The sequence below is a fragment of the Battus philenor genome, unplaced genomic scaffold, assembly GCF_028537555.1.
Source record: "Battus philenor isolate CCGP_79_NKW_IND1 unplaced genomic scaffold, ilBatPhil1.0.hap1 SCAF_25, whole genome shotgun sequence".
Lineage (NCBI taxonomy): Eukaryota > Metazoa > Arthropoda > Insecta > Lepidoptera > Papilionidae > Battus > Battus philenor.
In genome coordinates, this window is record NW_027181688.1 from 1,908,078 (window position 1) to 1,922,587 (window position 14,510).

Here is a 14,510-nt window from a genome sequence, read left to right on the forward strand (position 1 = left end):
TGATAGTATTCTAATATCACAGACTAAAAACTTCTAGCAGTACAAAGTCAGATACAGATAGAAAACAATAATTATTTTAATATCAATATTATTTTTAAATTATTTATTATCTCAAAAACCATTGAATTTTTATGAGATATACCGTACTAATTGACAGCAAATCAGTAATACATTCACCGCTTCAATGCTTCTACACTTGTTTTATGTATATTTAAAATTGTATACCTTGTTGATAGTGTCATATAAATAAATAAATATTTAGGTGTGAATTTCCACTGCCAGCATTTTATCAACACTATAGCTTTTGCAACAATAACGTTATATGGTGCTTTGAGAGATTATTCTAGATTTAAAAATTATGTCGCTTGTTCATTCACTGTTTTTCGTATATTTATTTTCGTTATATGATTCAAATGTATCAATTCGATAGTTAAAATTTTCTTTTAGGTACATTATTATAGCTGTGTTCATATAATGTATTGCTATTTTGATATTGTATTAAGATATACAATCGAGTGAAGCGGACATTTAATATATTCAAAAGAACATAATTCACAAAAAAATTAATATACATGACCGGTTATTCGACATTTCACTACATCGTTTCCGTGGTGTAGCGGTTATCACATCTGTCTAACACGCAGAAGGTCCCCGGTTCGATCCCGGGCGGAAACATATTTTTGTTTTACCTCATTTTTTTTACTAAATTTTTAATATAATTTAATGTACATAAAATAATTATAGTAAATATAAAATTTATTGAAACTTTTCTTTTCAATTCTAAATTGATATGTCCAATGAAATAAACACAATAGAACCGAATTTTAAATTCAAAACCGCTTGGTTATTTTTTCTAATCATAATATTACACATACAAGTTAAGAACGAGTCTACCTAACTAAGGTAGACTGAAAACGAACACAGGCCGCTTCAAACCGTTCCTATTGTAAATCTATGTGGGAACCGTATATCCAGCACTAGACACCTGTAGCTCAAATGATGACAATCATAATTGTTGCTGGTAGCTTTTTTATCATCGTCGTTACAGCCTTACCTTACGAAATCTATGTAAGGGATTTATCATAATTCCTTACAGAGAACGTTGCTGCCCATCCTTTGAAAACACGTTACTGATCACAAAGAGTAAATTATATAGAATTGTCTCGGAAATCGAACTCGAGAATTACAATCGAAAGTCTTAATCCTTTACCGATAAGCTTTAATAAACATAACACAACAAAAATAAAAGAACCGCGGTTAATATACCGCAAAACAAATTTCTCCTTGTCACCTCAGACAGCAAGCTTACCCGAAATCTCTATACGACTATCAAAGAAAAAAACTAATTTTATTGAATCCCTCTGAAAGTGACTGCCAATGATCTATGAAACTAGATAAGACTATTTTATATTCATTTTAAATGCATACTTGTATATTTCTTATTATTTCCTATGTCATATCCCTACCACACTGGCGACACAATTTTTGATATTTAATTATTTATATCTTGGAGCACATATTATACGCATATGGTTTTAAATAGAACAAAACGTCGGTAAAACAGCACCATGTCTATTAGCCTGTGACTAGCGCCATCTAGTATGTTTTTAGAGAAAATATGACAAGACAGTTCTATGTATTTACCACAAGCATATCATGTACACGGTTTATTTAACACAACAGTGTTTTGACCGTTTTTGGTTAGGGCCAAAGTCTTTGTGACATCTATAAGTACCACGTGATGTATTGGAGGTACGTTGAGCCATTTTGATTTCGTGCAATTTTATTGAAATTGAGGTCTATAAATGTTGTTTTGTGCTTATGCATACAGATGATTGTTTATTTGGGTAATAGTTACGTGAACTCTAACATAGCATATTTAACTCTTTGCAATCCGCTGTCGAATGTGGCTCGACATAGCCTTTAATCCTACCTGTGTCCGAGAATTTTGTGTTCTACCGTACTTTCCAATTTTACTTCATAGACCCATTAATTTATAAGTACGTTAACTTAGTACGGTCACAGATATCTCCCACAACAATCGTTAACAAGCGGGCAAGCGACCTTTAAATATCTGCGCGGATGTTCTGAAACGAAACGGAAGAAAGCGTTCATTCCGCAAAGGTTTAAGAAATGCTAACATATTAGCTACATATTTACTCCTTTAAAGCCTTTTTTTCATTCACTTTAATGTTTTTTCTGTTTGTGCGTATGCGCGCACTTGTGTGGGTGTGAGTCTATACGCTAAAATATGTACTATATTTTAGGTCCTAAGCCGCTCTTTCCATCATGTCTTCTCATCTCTCCAAAGATTGTATGGTAGAGATCCCCTCCAGCGATAATAAAGTCTATTTTTCGGTATAACAACTATTTAAATGTATATTTTATTACAACTTTGGTGTACAATAAAGTGTAAATAAATAAAAGATTCACAATTACTAATTACATTTCTCGATTAGCTATTTAAAAAAAATAATTAATAAATTTACTATTAAAATATTTATAATTTGTCGACAATTAAATTAAAAAGAATAAGGATATTTATCTCTATAAATATTTCTTGTAAAGTACAAAAAAAAATCCAGTATTTAATCTATATACGTCCTTATTCTAGAATCCTTTCGAACTTATGGTCACAGATACAGATTCGTACTACGCCAAGTGTATATAAGTTATTTTCACTCGACTAACTATCGAGGTAGTGCTTTGGGGAGGAGCTCATTATAGAAGACAGCTTCCGATTTATGTCAGCGTGAATAATCTAGTTTAAATCAATTAATTTATGTCTATATGTGTCGTTTACAAATCTCTAAACAACACGGTTGATTACAATCTAAATACAAAAAGACTATCCCAAATAAATACATTTAAAAAAGTTTTAAATTAAACGGTTTTTTGATACCCATTTTGTGGTGGTTGTGGAAAAAAATGTACCTAGTCCGCCATATTGGAACGGCGTCCATCTAGGATTTTAAATTTTGACATAATCATCGTGTTCTACTAGTGTAGCCCTTTCATTTGATACCCATATTGGGGGGGTTAAGGAAAAATATGTAATCCGCCATTTTGTATCGGCGGCCATCTTAGATTTATAATGTTATTGATTTTATTATAATGTATTGTCATCTAAATTATATGTGTGTACCAAATTTCAGATCAATCTGACAACGGGAAGGTGCTTAAATTTCAATTTCTAATTTTGACCCAAATAAACAAATCCGTACGGGTCGAACTAAATAAAACCGTTTAAAATATGAGCATTAACAGACTTCTAGTGCCAACAAAAGCCTTGCACGTAATTCAGGATACAAAAACAATACAACCCTTTATTAAATAAAGAAATATCGAACAGATTGCCTCTCAGTTGCAAAGGCTGCAATAAAATTTAAAATATCTTTATTCAAGTGGACATTTACATTCGCTTTTGTTAACATTAAGCTATAAGCTACCACCGGTTCAGAACGTTTATATTTTGCGAAGAGCGGGCTGGAAATTTAACAATTTTTCAAGAGACATTATAACATCAACCACACGAATGTAGGTACGAAATAAACTGCACGTAAAATAACTAGTCAATTAATAATAGGAAATAAATACATTTAAAAAACTTTTAAGTTTAACGGTTTTTTGATACCCATATTGTGGTGGTTGTGGAAAAATATGTACCTAGTACGCTATTAAGGGGGCTAAGGAAAAATATGTAATCCGCCATTTTGTATCGGCGGCCATCTTAGATTTATAATGTTATTGATTTAATTATATTGTATTGTCATCTAAATTAAACGTGTGTACCAAATTTCAGATCAATCTGACAACGGGAAGGTGCTTAAATTTCAATTTCTAATTTTGACGAAATGAAACCGTTGAAACAGCTCAAAATAGAATAAGAAAAGTGTAGTAATGTATTAAAAAAGTCAAACCAAAAAAAAAACACTGTGATGTAAAAAATAGGATAAGTAATAAAATAAACATTAAAAAATGTACCTAGCCACCTAAGAGTAATAAGATGATGGAAGGAAGGCGATGAAAGCAAGAAGGAATGAGAGATATTGTAAAGGAAAAAAGGTAAGAATAAAAGAAATTGAGATGTATGAAAGAGAGTGAAGAATAAAGATAAAATTTTAAAAAACTTTTTTGTAAACAAAGACTCTGATCCCAACAAATTAGGGGTACGAGAGGGCTATAAAAAAACACGAATGAGTCCAAAAAAATCACCAAACCTTTATATCAACCAAAAACTTAAATTATGTAATAAGATCTTTACGATATCTTGTAAAACTTTATTATATCTGCGTACACACAGATACATAAAAGATTTAACTTTTATAAGACAACATTTAGTCGTTACTAGTTTCCTTTTATTTCTTATATATATTTATCATGTATCTGTCACTATTTTGATTTTAAATTATGGCGTATAAATAATATGTCATAGTAAATATACTGCAAAGCAACAGTTATAACACCAAAGCCTTTGCAAACATATCTCATTGAATCTCAAGGTTTTAAGTTATAAATAGACCGCAGAGCTCTATTCTGTAAAATAAATATAGAATTAATATCGACGACACTATCCTGTATTAAAATACCGTAAGAGGGAACGCTATGAAAGTAACTAAAACATACATGTAGGATATTTAATGGAATCAGGCGTTACCTTGCGGAAGTCCATCTTAAGTAAGAAAAGGACCAATATTTAGCCACTTCCTCACATGCAGTGGTAGTCGTGCAAAAAAGTGCACCGCCCGCCTTCGAGCACAGCCTTCTCTATTGCTCTCTGGTTGACCTATAGCTTCCTCACGAGGTCTGTAGTAAGTAACCGCGTCTCAAATACGTATGTCATCACCTTCTTATATAAATAACACTATTAAAACTAAATAGGTTCGGGTTATCTATGACATAAGCACACGGTATTTTATTTTAAATATAGCGATGCTCAAAATCAATTACTTAATATAAAAAAATTTAACGAGGGTGATCAACTCGGGTCCGTTCTAAGGGATTTGTAAAACAAGGATCTCGCAGCCAGATCCAGTGCGGTGATCAATAATTGCATGAGCCGTGTAGTTGGCTTCTCGCCAATTTATTCTCTCGTCCGATGTGACTCATAAAAACCGACGGCGTGTCCCCCGGGGGAACTGGTAGCGGGCGAGTAGGGTAGCCATGATTCATGACCAAAAAACGGGACGTTCTTACACAAACATGACTTTTAAAAGTATTATAAACATCATATAGTTGTGCAGAGATTTTCTTTATATGTATTATAAGTAATATATTTATACCGTCGTTTACCACACAGGCTTTTCGATTATGGAATAATTTACCGCTAAATATGAGACGTGCTAGGTCATTACCTATTTTTAAGAAAATCGTTAAGAAATATTTACTAGATTTATGATTATTCATTTTTTAATTAATTTCCTTTTTTTCTCTGTTTCTCTTTATTCTTTCTGAGGCAAGTGCGATCCAAATCAGTTTGATGTTTTTATTTATTATGATATTTATAATATTTATTATAAGTATATATGTTTTATACATATATACGTATGTATGTATGTTTTGTACACGTTAACTATCGATTATTTATACTTGTACTGTTTCCATACTATGGTTGTCTGTAAGAGATTGCCTCGTGTGATAAGACCGCCCCCAGAACTTTTTTGTTCATTATTATGAAACTATTTATATCTATCCTAGCCAGTACAGTAAATAGTAATAAATAAATAAATACATTTAAAAACATTGATTACCGCTCGCTCTATTTTCCCATCCAAGTCTTTTCAATAGCTGTCCGGAAAATGCGTTTCCTTTTTTTTTTCTTGTACATTCAAACCTTTTACCGTTTTATTATATCGGAATGACGTTAGCAATTACGAAAAAAAAGAGATGCTTTTTTTAAATTACATTATAATTTATGACGTCACGCATTATTTTTTTTAAATGTTCAATTGAACGATCGTATTTTCATTCATGTTACTACGAAGTCATGGCATACAATCGTGAAAATTCGTTTTTAATAAATTCATTGTTTCGATGGTTCTATGACAGCTTTCAACGTTCTGTCGAAACCATATGTCGGTGATATCCATTTCTGTTGTAAACAAAGTTACTGCGGTGTACAAAACATAACTTATTAATAAACTGTTCTTTTTTTAATAAATCTATAGTGCAGTATGCAATTGATATTTATTAAATGCCGAACTAAAATTCTATCTTTACACCTACATCCTGAAGATGCCCTGTGGAGGGGTGAACACGTGTTGAGTGAATTAACGGTGGCGGTTGTGTAATCCGCATTGTTTGCCGCATACGCATTTATCAGCGGTCTGGCGGGCGGTGCACTTTGTTGCACGACTACCATTGCATGTGCGGAAGTGGCTAAATATTGGTCCTTCACTTACTTAGGATGGACTTCCGCAAGGTAACGTCTGATTCCATTAAATACCTACATCTTCATCAAACCAGCCGACAGACACGCACTGTTAGGTACAAGACCTTCTTCGGTCCACGTAATAACCACGGCGCTTCTACCGTCTCGTGGTCACCACCCAAAAACCTTACTGCCCCAACTGCTGTCTACTACACTAGGAAACGTACACCCCAAATTAAAGTAATTCTGAATAAATACATTTTAATATTATTTATTTATTTACTTTATTGGAGACAGTAACAAAAGGCAGTAAGAAAGTACAAACTTAGAAGCTTAGAAATATAAAATTAGTTACAGTTGTTACCTTATAACTATCTCACTGAGAACATATAATGATTTATAGTCAAACAATGATAAAACAAATAAAAACATTACTAAACAGGGATCAAAGATTATGGTTTATATATTTATATTATGCTTGTTTATATATTTATATTATGGTTTAAATTGCATTGTATGTACTCAATAATTTTGAACGAATATGTTTTTTAAAAGATACGAGAGAGCACGAGAATATATCATTATCACTAACATATGAATTGTGGAGGTCACACATTTATTATTGAATATACAATTACGTTAAACTAAATTAATAGACATAGATATATATATAGACATATATTTTTGATACGATACTACTTATCATACTACATAAATGTATATTGTATCTATAACTTTTCAGTATTTAAGTCTTTATTTCGAAATCCTATTTAACTTATGGTCACCCTATAAGTAAGTAACCTTGTTAGCAGTACAGCTCAATACAGATACAACTGTAATTTGTAGTTAGACAAACGAGTATTGTATTGTATGCGATACAACTAAACAGTTCCACCAGTTCGCGTGTACACGTGTGGACGTGGTCAGCAATTATATCGATTTAAACTTAATTTAAATGAAATATACACTAGTGTTGTGCATTTGATAGTCGTAAAGTGTAAATACAATACCCGATAAATATTGCACATCGAAATGAAAAGAGACATTAGGCTAATTTTGGCTTCGTAGAGCGTTATCTCTGTCGCACGACAAAACGTCACATAGGTATTGTGGGACAGTGCTCTACGAAGCCGAAATTAGACGATTGTCTCTTTCCAATGAGCACCAATAAATCGTATAGTCGTAAGATTTAAATATGGAACAATTTTTAAAAATATCGATTTCGCTATCATTGTTTGAACTGTATGTATTTCACTATTGGATATAAGACTACCTCGTGGTTACTTCATACGCTGTAAGAAATCCTGCATGGGATACCCCTCCGCTGTTGGGGCAACGAAAGGTTTATGCCGGAAAATGGTCGATGTGCAATATTTATCGCCATTCCGGACAGTCCTATGCGCAGAGCGTGCCTGGTTGACTACGTACTACTTCGGTGTACGCGAGTATCACCCTACAGGCTACCCATTTCGGATCGCCGAGGTGCCTTATCAAGTATCAGCTGGAATTTCTCGAGGAGTTGGATTGGTTCTATTAAGATCAAACAAGACGCAAATGAGCGCAGTACCGCTTAGTTGCGTAAACCAGTTCGATGAGACAAGACAAGACAAAGCTGAGTTTAAAATATAACAAAATATGTCATTATTACCAAACCATTAAAGTCTACGAAAAAAATTTTTTTTTGTATACATACGACGTTTTTAAAATATAGTCACTGAATTGATATAATAAACTATATAAAATGTTTCGTTTAACTTTTGACAGCGCGAAATCCACAGGGGCGGCATGTGTTAAAAATAAAAAGGAATATACGGTTTCCACTAAAAAGATGACAGCCTCTCTGAAACATAGTTAACATCTACAAATTCCCATTGGGTTTAGTCAAACTCAGTATGATTCGTATCTCTAAATTCGATAAAGTTCATGGTATTTCGTGGTACACCAAGACTACAAGATATTTCAAGAACTCACATATAGGCGTAAATGGATAAAAATAATTTTTACTAGCTGATTATAAGAATATATATATATATATATATATATATATATATATATATATATATATATATATATATATATATATATATATATATATAAGAAATAAAAAACAGAGTGTTGGCACTAATCGGTGTAACATAACTCCTGAAGATGCCCCGTGGAGGGGCGAAACACGTGTTGAGTGATTTAACGGTGGCAGTTGTGTCATTCGCATTGTTTGCCGCATACGCATTTATCAGCGGGCTGGCGCGCGGTGCACTTTGTTGCACGACTACCACTGCATGTGCGGAAGTGGCTAAATATTGGTCCTTTTCTTACTTAAGATAGACTTCCGCAAGGTAACGCCTGATTCCATTAAATGGTTTCCTTTGAAACAATGAATAACGTAAATAAAGAAAAAAAACTTTTCCAAAATCAGGATTACCACATATTAAAATTAATTATTGTTTACTATCTATCTCTATTAAGTCACGTGGCGAGGTTCGCTGATAACAGGTGGACACAAAGGGTTATAAAATGGAAGGGACCAGGTACCAGAGCGAGAGACAGAACTAATGCCGTATGGGCTGACGAGATCGTGGCTACGGCAGGTCACGTGTGGCTCCAAGTTTGCCAAAGATAGAGAAAAATGGAAAGCTTTGAAGGAGGCTTTTACCCTGAGGGCGTTCATACAAACTTAGTACAAAATTATCAAAACTATTACGTAAAAGTCATTTGTATGGAACGAAATAAAACTTTATTATTATTATTATCTGTCTTTATAGACTGTACTGCCAAACGTTATTGGCTTATCGCATTTCAATAAAAAAAAATCAATTCATGTTATATTTAAGTTACTTTGTACAGGATGAATTTTTTGCTGATAAATGACCTATATATATATATATATATATATATATATATATATAAATAAATGTATGTGTGTGTGTGTGTGTGTCAGTGAGCGCGCGCGCGTGTGTGTGTGTAATATCTTTTCAACTCGTTGTCCGCCGCCAAAACTTCTTGTTATTATTTTGGTGGTTCAATATTGTGGTTTTAAAATACGTAACAAGTGTCATAAATCGATAATATTTTACAGTATTAGTGTCAGAAATTTAAGAGATTAAAAAAAATTAACGTAACTTATTCCAAAGTGTTACTATATACATGATGATCGGAAACAAATGTTAAAGCATATTCATCTCTTTAAACATTTACACCTATAACCAATCATCCTGTATAATTATACGTGTAACAGAATTACGCAGAACGGTAGTTAAAGTCCTTCCAGGAGTAAAATATCACAACGTATTTCAAAATTATAATGACATTTATATGTTGCCGCGGCCCGTTGTGACTTTTAGGTCTATTATTTATGTTCTTCTAATGATATAAGATTGAAGTTGACTCAACTATATATTCATAGCATTACGCTCATGTGTTGATGGCCTGACATATTTTTTAATATATTATGTACTATTTAATATTTAACTGATTGTATGTCTATCTAGCTATGCCCATTGTCTTTTAGGTGGGCCTGGAAGATGACGAGACAGCATTCTTCAGGGATACCAATCTCGGATCACCGAGGTGCCTATGCAGATTGTCAGCGACATCAAGGAACTGATGGAATTTCTCGAGGAGTTTAGTTGGTTTTAGTAAGGCAGTGCCGCTTCGCTACAGAAACCAACTCGCAGAAATAAGACAAGAAGAACTAGCTGTAACCGAGACTTTGTCCGCGTGAAATACTATTATATTATCAGAATAATTATAAAATAAAAGTAGCCTAGGTTACGACTTATAACATCAGCTACCTGCCAGTAAAAGTCCCGTCAAAACAGTCAAGTCATTTGAGAGATAAGATGCAACAAACAGAACGACAAAAATTTTAAAAAATGTAACCTTACTATACGTACCGTATGCTGTAAAACCGGTCATTTTATTATTTACTTTATTGGAGATAAAAAGTAACAAAAGGCAGTAAGAAAGTACAAACTAGAAATATAAAATTAGTTACAATTGTTACCTTATAACTATCTTACTAAGAACATTTAATGAATCAAAGTCAAACAATAACAAAACGAACAAAAACATTACCAAACAGGGATAAAAAAAATCCAGCGCATTCTGCAGGACAGAGAGTAATATTTAATGGAATCAGGCGTTACCTTGCGGAAGTCCGTCCTAAGTAAGAAAAGGACCAATATTTAGCCACTTCCGCACATGCAGTGGTAGTCGTGCAACAAAGTGCAGCGCCTGCCAGTCCGCTGATAATTGCGTATGCGGCAAACAATGCGAATTACACAACCGCCACCGTCAAATCACTCAACACGTGTTTCACCCCTCCACGGGGCATCTTCAGGAGTTATGTTGCACCGATTAGTGCCAAATACAGAGACAGTAATAATTACGAGTACAATACATTAATATAGTATATTATGGTATAGTATAGTATATTAGTACAGTACAATAATATTATACAAACAGGGACTACAATTTTATTTATTTTTATAGATTTACGAATGTAAATTCATTAAATAACATATTGCGAATTCATTTGAAATTTTATCAAAGTCCATATTTTAGTCAATTTTAAAAGCATTTAAATTTATGTAGAAATTATTGTTTTTACTAACAATAATGTATAGTAAATAGTACTCATATCATATAAATAAACAGTTCTACGAATCGTCCTCGTGTATGGAATGACTCGCCTGTTCGTACATATATACAAGAGATTTCTACCTATACACGTAACACATGATGATATCTTTTGAACGATTAGACTTACAAATTTCTTAGAAATATTCCTTTCGTCGAATAGAGGTGACCTTACGAGAGATTTTATAAAATTTCACACCCGCATAGCAACCATCTTTAAACGTTCAAGCATTTTTACAAACTTGTACTTTTTCATACTAAACTCAAATTAGAAATGAAACTGGGCAAGAATATTTAATGGAATCAGGCGTTACCTTGCGGAAGTCCATCCTAAGTAAGAAAAGGACCAATATTTAGCCACTTCCGCACATGCAGTGATAGTCGTGCAATGAAATGCACCGGCAAGAATAATTTTTATTAGCTTGATTAGAAATACCATCAATGGATTATTTAACTACTTCTACTTTAGAACCTAGGTCTCTTATTTTCTACCAGTAGGCCTTGGCAGCCTGTCGCATAATTATAAATCTAATGCAGAGTTCCCCAAACTTTTTTGTGTCGTAGACCCCTTGCCATGTTTTTCCGTGTTAGGTAGACCCCCTACTCACCTGATATTGATTTTCTGTAAATTTCTAACTGTAGTGAAGTTTAGTGTTAAAAACTTAAAGTAAAAACGCATGTTAATTTATACATTTATTAATTGAATTTAAATTAAAACTACTCAAAATAAAATTTTGTATCTGTTATGTAAAATAAGTAACAAATTAATCATTTTTTACTTCATAGGTACTTTTTTAAATAATGTAATTGTTTTGATATTATAAGATAGTATGATGTAAGTAAATAGGTACTATCAGTGTATGTGTTGAGATCCACTATCGTGGACCCCCATTTTCATTTCATGGGCCCCCAAATTTTTTTTCGCTGACGTAGACCTCTTGCAGGTTGTCATAGACCCCTAGGGGTCGATATAGACCACTGTGGGAATCACTGATCTAATGCAAGTTTGCCAATTATTACGCAACTTCTACTAATTATGTTTTGATTAACATTCATAGCTCCGTGGTAACAGACACGAACTGATAATATTATTGAAGAATCGTGACTTTTAATCAGACATCTCCAGTTCCTCGAAGCGACAGCGTATGCAGATGTGGCGTAAGACCGGTGCCGAGGAATAAATAACACATTAAATTTTACATATCTATATTTATTGATGTTCATATATTATAACAGGTTAATTTGCTTTGTGAATAATGTATTTAATTGTATTGGCGTCGTGGTGAACAGATAATATAGCTGTCCCGACTGTACTGTTAGAAGTTATTTTATTGACTCTGTGTTTGGCACTAATCGGTGTAACATAACTCCTGAAGATACCCAGTGGAGGGGTGAAACACGTGTTGAGTGATTTAACGGTGGCAGTTGTGTAATTCGCATTGTTTGCTGCATACGCATTTATCAGCGGGCTGGCGGGCGGTGCACTTTGTTGCACGACTACCACTGCATGTGCGGAAGTGGCTAAATATTGGTCCTTTTCTTAGTTATTTTCTTGTCGCATTCCAATAGAAATAATAAATTAATTAGACATACCGGATAAACTGTTTCACCTGCTTATGACCATACATAATCGCTTCTTTAAGCACAACGTGTAGACACACGACCCGCATTGGAAATATCAAGTTGACAAGTCATTGTATTAGAGGGATCAGAAAGTAATGTCGCTTTAAGTTAAATTCACACGACAACATTTTTAACAATTTTTTATTTCTGATCAACAATATCTTCCTTCGTTATCAACAACCTTTTGGCATCTAGTATAGAAAATCAATGCCGGAGCGGTAACAAATCGATCGGATTTTCTGTAAAATATGTCGACAGATACGACATTACTTTCTCGTCCCCTTAATATATAATAACTTAACATGTAAAATGTCTTATTGTAATTTTGTGAGTGACAATCACTGACAGACGTAAATATCAAACGACAAACGCGCGAAGTTCACAACGAACTGTCAAACACGCAAGATACAATATTGAATTAATTTTCTTTAATTTGTTCATAATAACCTTCTGGCATATATTAGGAAAATTATAAGAAAATGATAAATGAAATCGGTGAAGTTTCTTCTCAAGTTATGGCATGGTTAAAGAGAAATAGATTGTAACTTTTATACACATTAAAGAAATAGCCTCTATATTACTTTTCACAAACTTAAAGTCAGCCATTTTTGATGTCACGCGTAATTCCGGCGAGTACTACACACTTAAAATCGTCGACGTGAAATGTTATCGCAAATTAACATTGCATATGCTTTTTGGGAACAACACATAGTTTATCGACACATATAGTTTATTAGAGAACTACACAAAAATATGGTAATAGAAAAATTCCTGGAACACGTGGTCACAGAATGGTTGCGCTTAAAAAATCTTAACCAGACCCAACACTAACATAAACACAAAAGTAGGAAACTTTCTCACCGCCTGGAGATTCGCTACAATCAGGGCAATCCTGTAAAAAGGACGTGCGTATGTAATCAGAAAGGGCAAACTGTCGAACGCAAACAATCGAGAAAAATATCTTTAAAAATCGACAACGTACTGTCCAAACTGTCCAAAGGCGCCACATATGTGCATGGACTGTCAAAGAATAATCCACGACGTAAATAGCGCACATATTATATAAATATTGTTTGATACTATTATGCTGCATATTGTATTCTATATTAAGCGGTTTTATTTAGATCGACCAGTACGGAATTATATATATTATTAGGATCTACATTTCACAGATATTAGCAACCATGTCTTAGTTTTTGCATTTACGTTTAATACTTCCGTTTTTTTTTGCACGTTTTTATCGTTGCAGTATTTACTCCCTTTACCTATTTTATCGACGCCCTAATAATGTCCTGTTTTTAAACGGTTTCATTTAGTTCGACCCGTACGGAATTTATTTGGGTCAAAATTAGAAATTGAAATTTAAGCACCTTCCCGTTGTCAGATTGATCTGAAATTTGGTACACACATTTAATTTAGATGACAATACAATATAATAAAATCAATAACATTATAAATCTAAGATGGCCGACGATACAAAATGGCGGATTACATATTTTTCCTTAACCCCCTAAATATGGGTATCCAATGAAAGGGCTACTGTAGTAAAACACGATGATTATGTCAAAATTTAAAATTCAAGATGGACGCCGTTCCAATATGGCGGACTAGGTACATATTTTTCCACAACCACCACAATATGGGTATCAAAAAACCGTTTAACTTAAGTTTTTTAAATGTATTTATTTTCAAATGCATGTTCAATTAAACTTCTTCTATAAATGCAACTGAAAATCTATCTAACGTGAACAAGAAAAACGTTATCCATACCTGGGCAACGCTGCACCAATTTAAAACTATACGAATATAATAAAATAAAAATACAATTGTCATAATTTAAAATTGCATTATTTTTCACGCAGATCGCACGAACACGCGC

At 33.3% G+C, this 14,510-nt stretch overlaps 1 protein-coding gene and 1 non-coding gene across 4 annotated transcripts in view; one reads left to right on the forward strand and one right to left on the reverse strand.

The window, feature by feature from the left end:
- sm (smooth) overlaps positions 1-14,510 on the reverse strand; it is a 543,953-nt gene that overhangs the window by 413,717 nt on the left and 115,726 nt on the right. The gene's annotated exons all lie outside the window — the stretch shown is intronic.
- TRNAV-AAC (transfer RNA valine (anticodon AAC)) lies at positions 603-675 on the forward strand. The gene has a single exon. It is a non-coding gene; the product is annotated as a tRNA-Val (tRNA).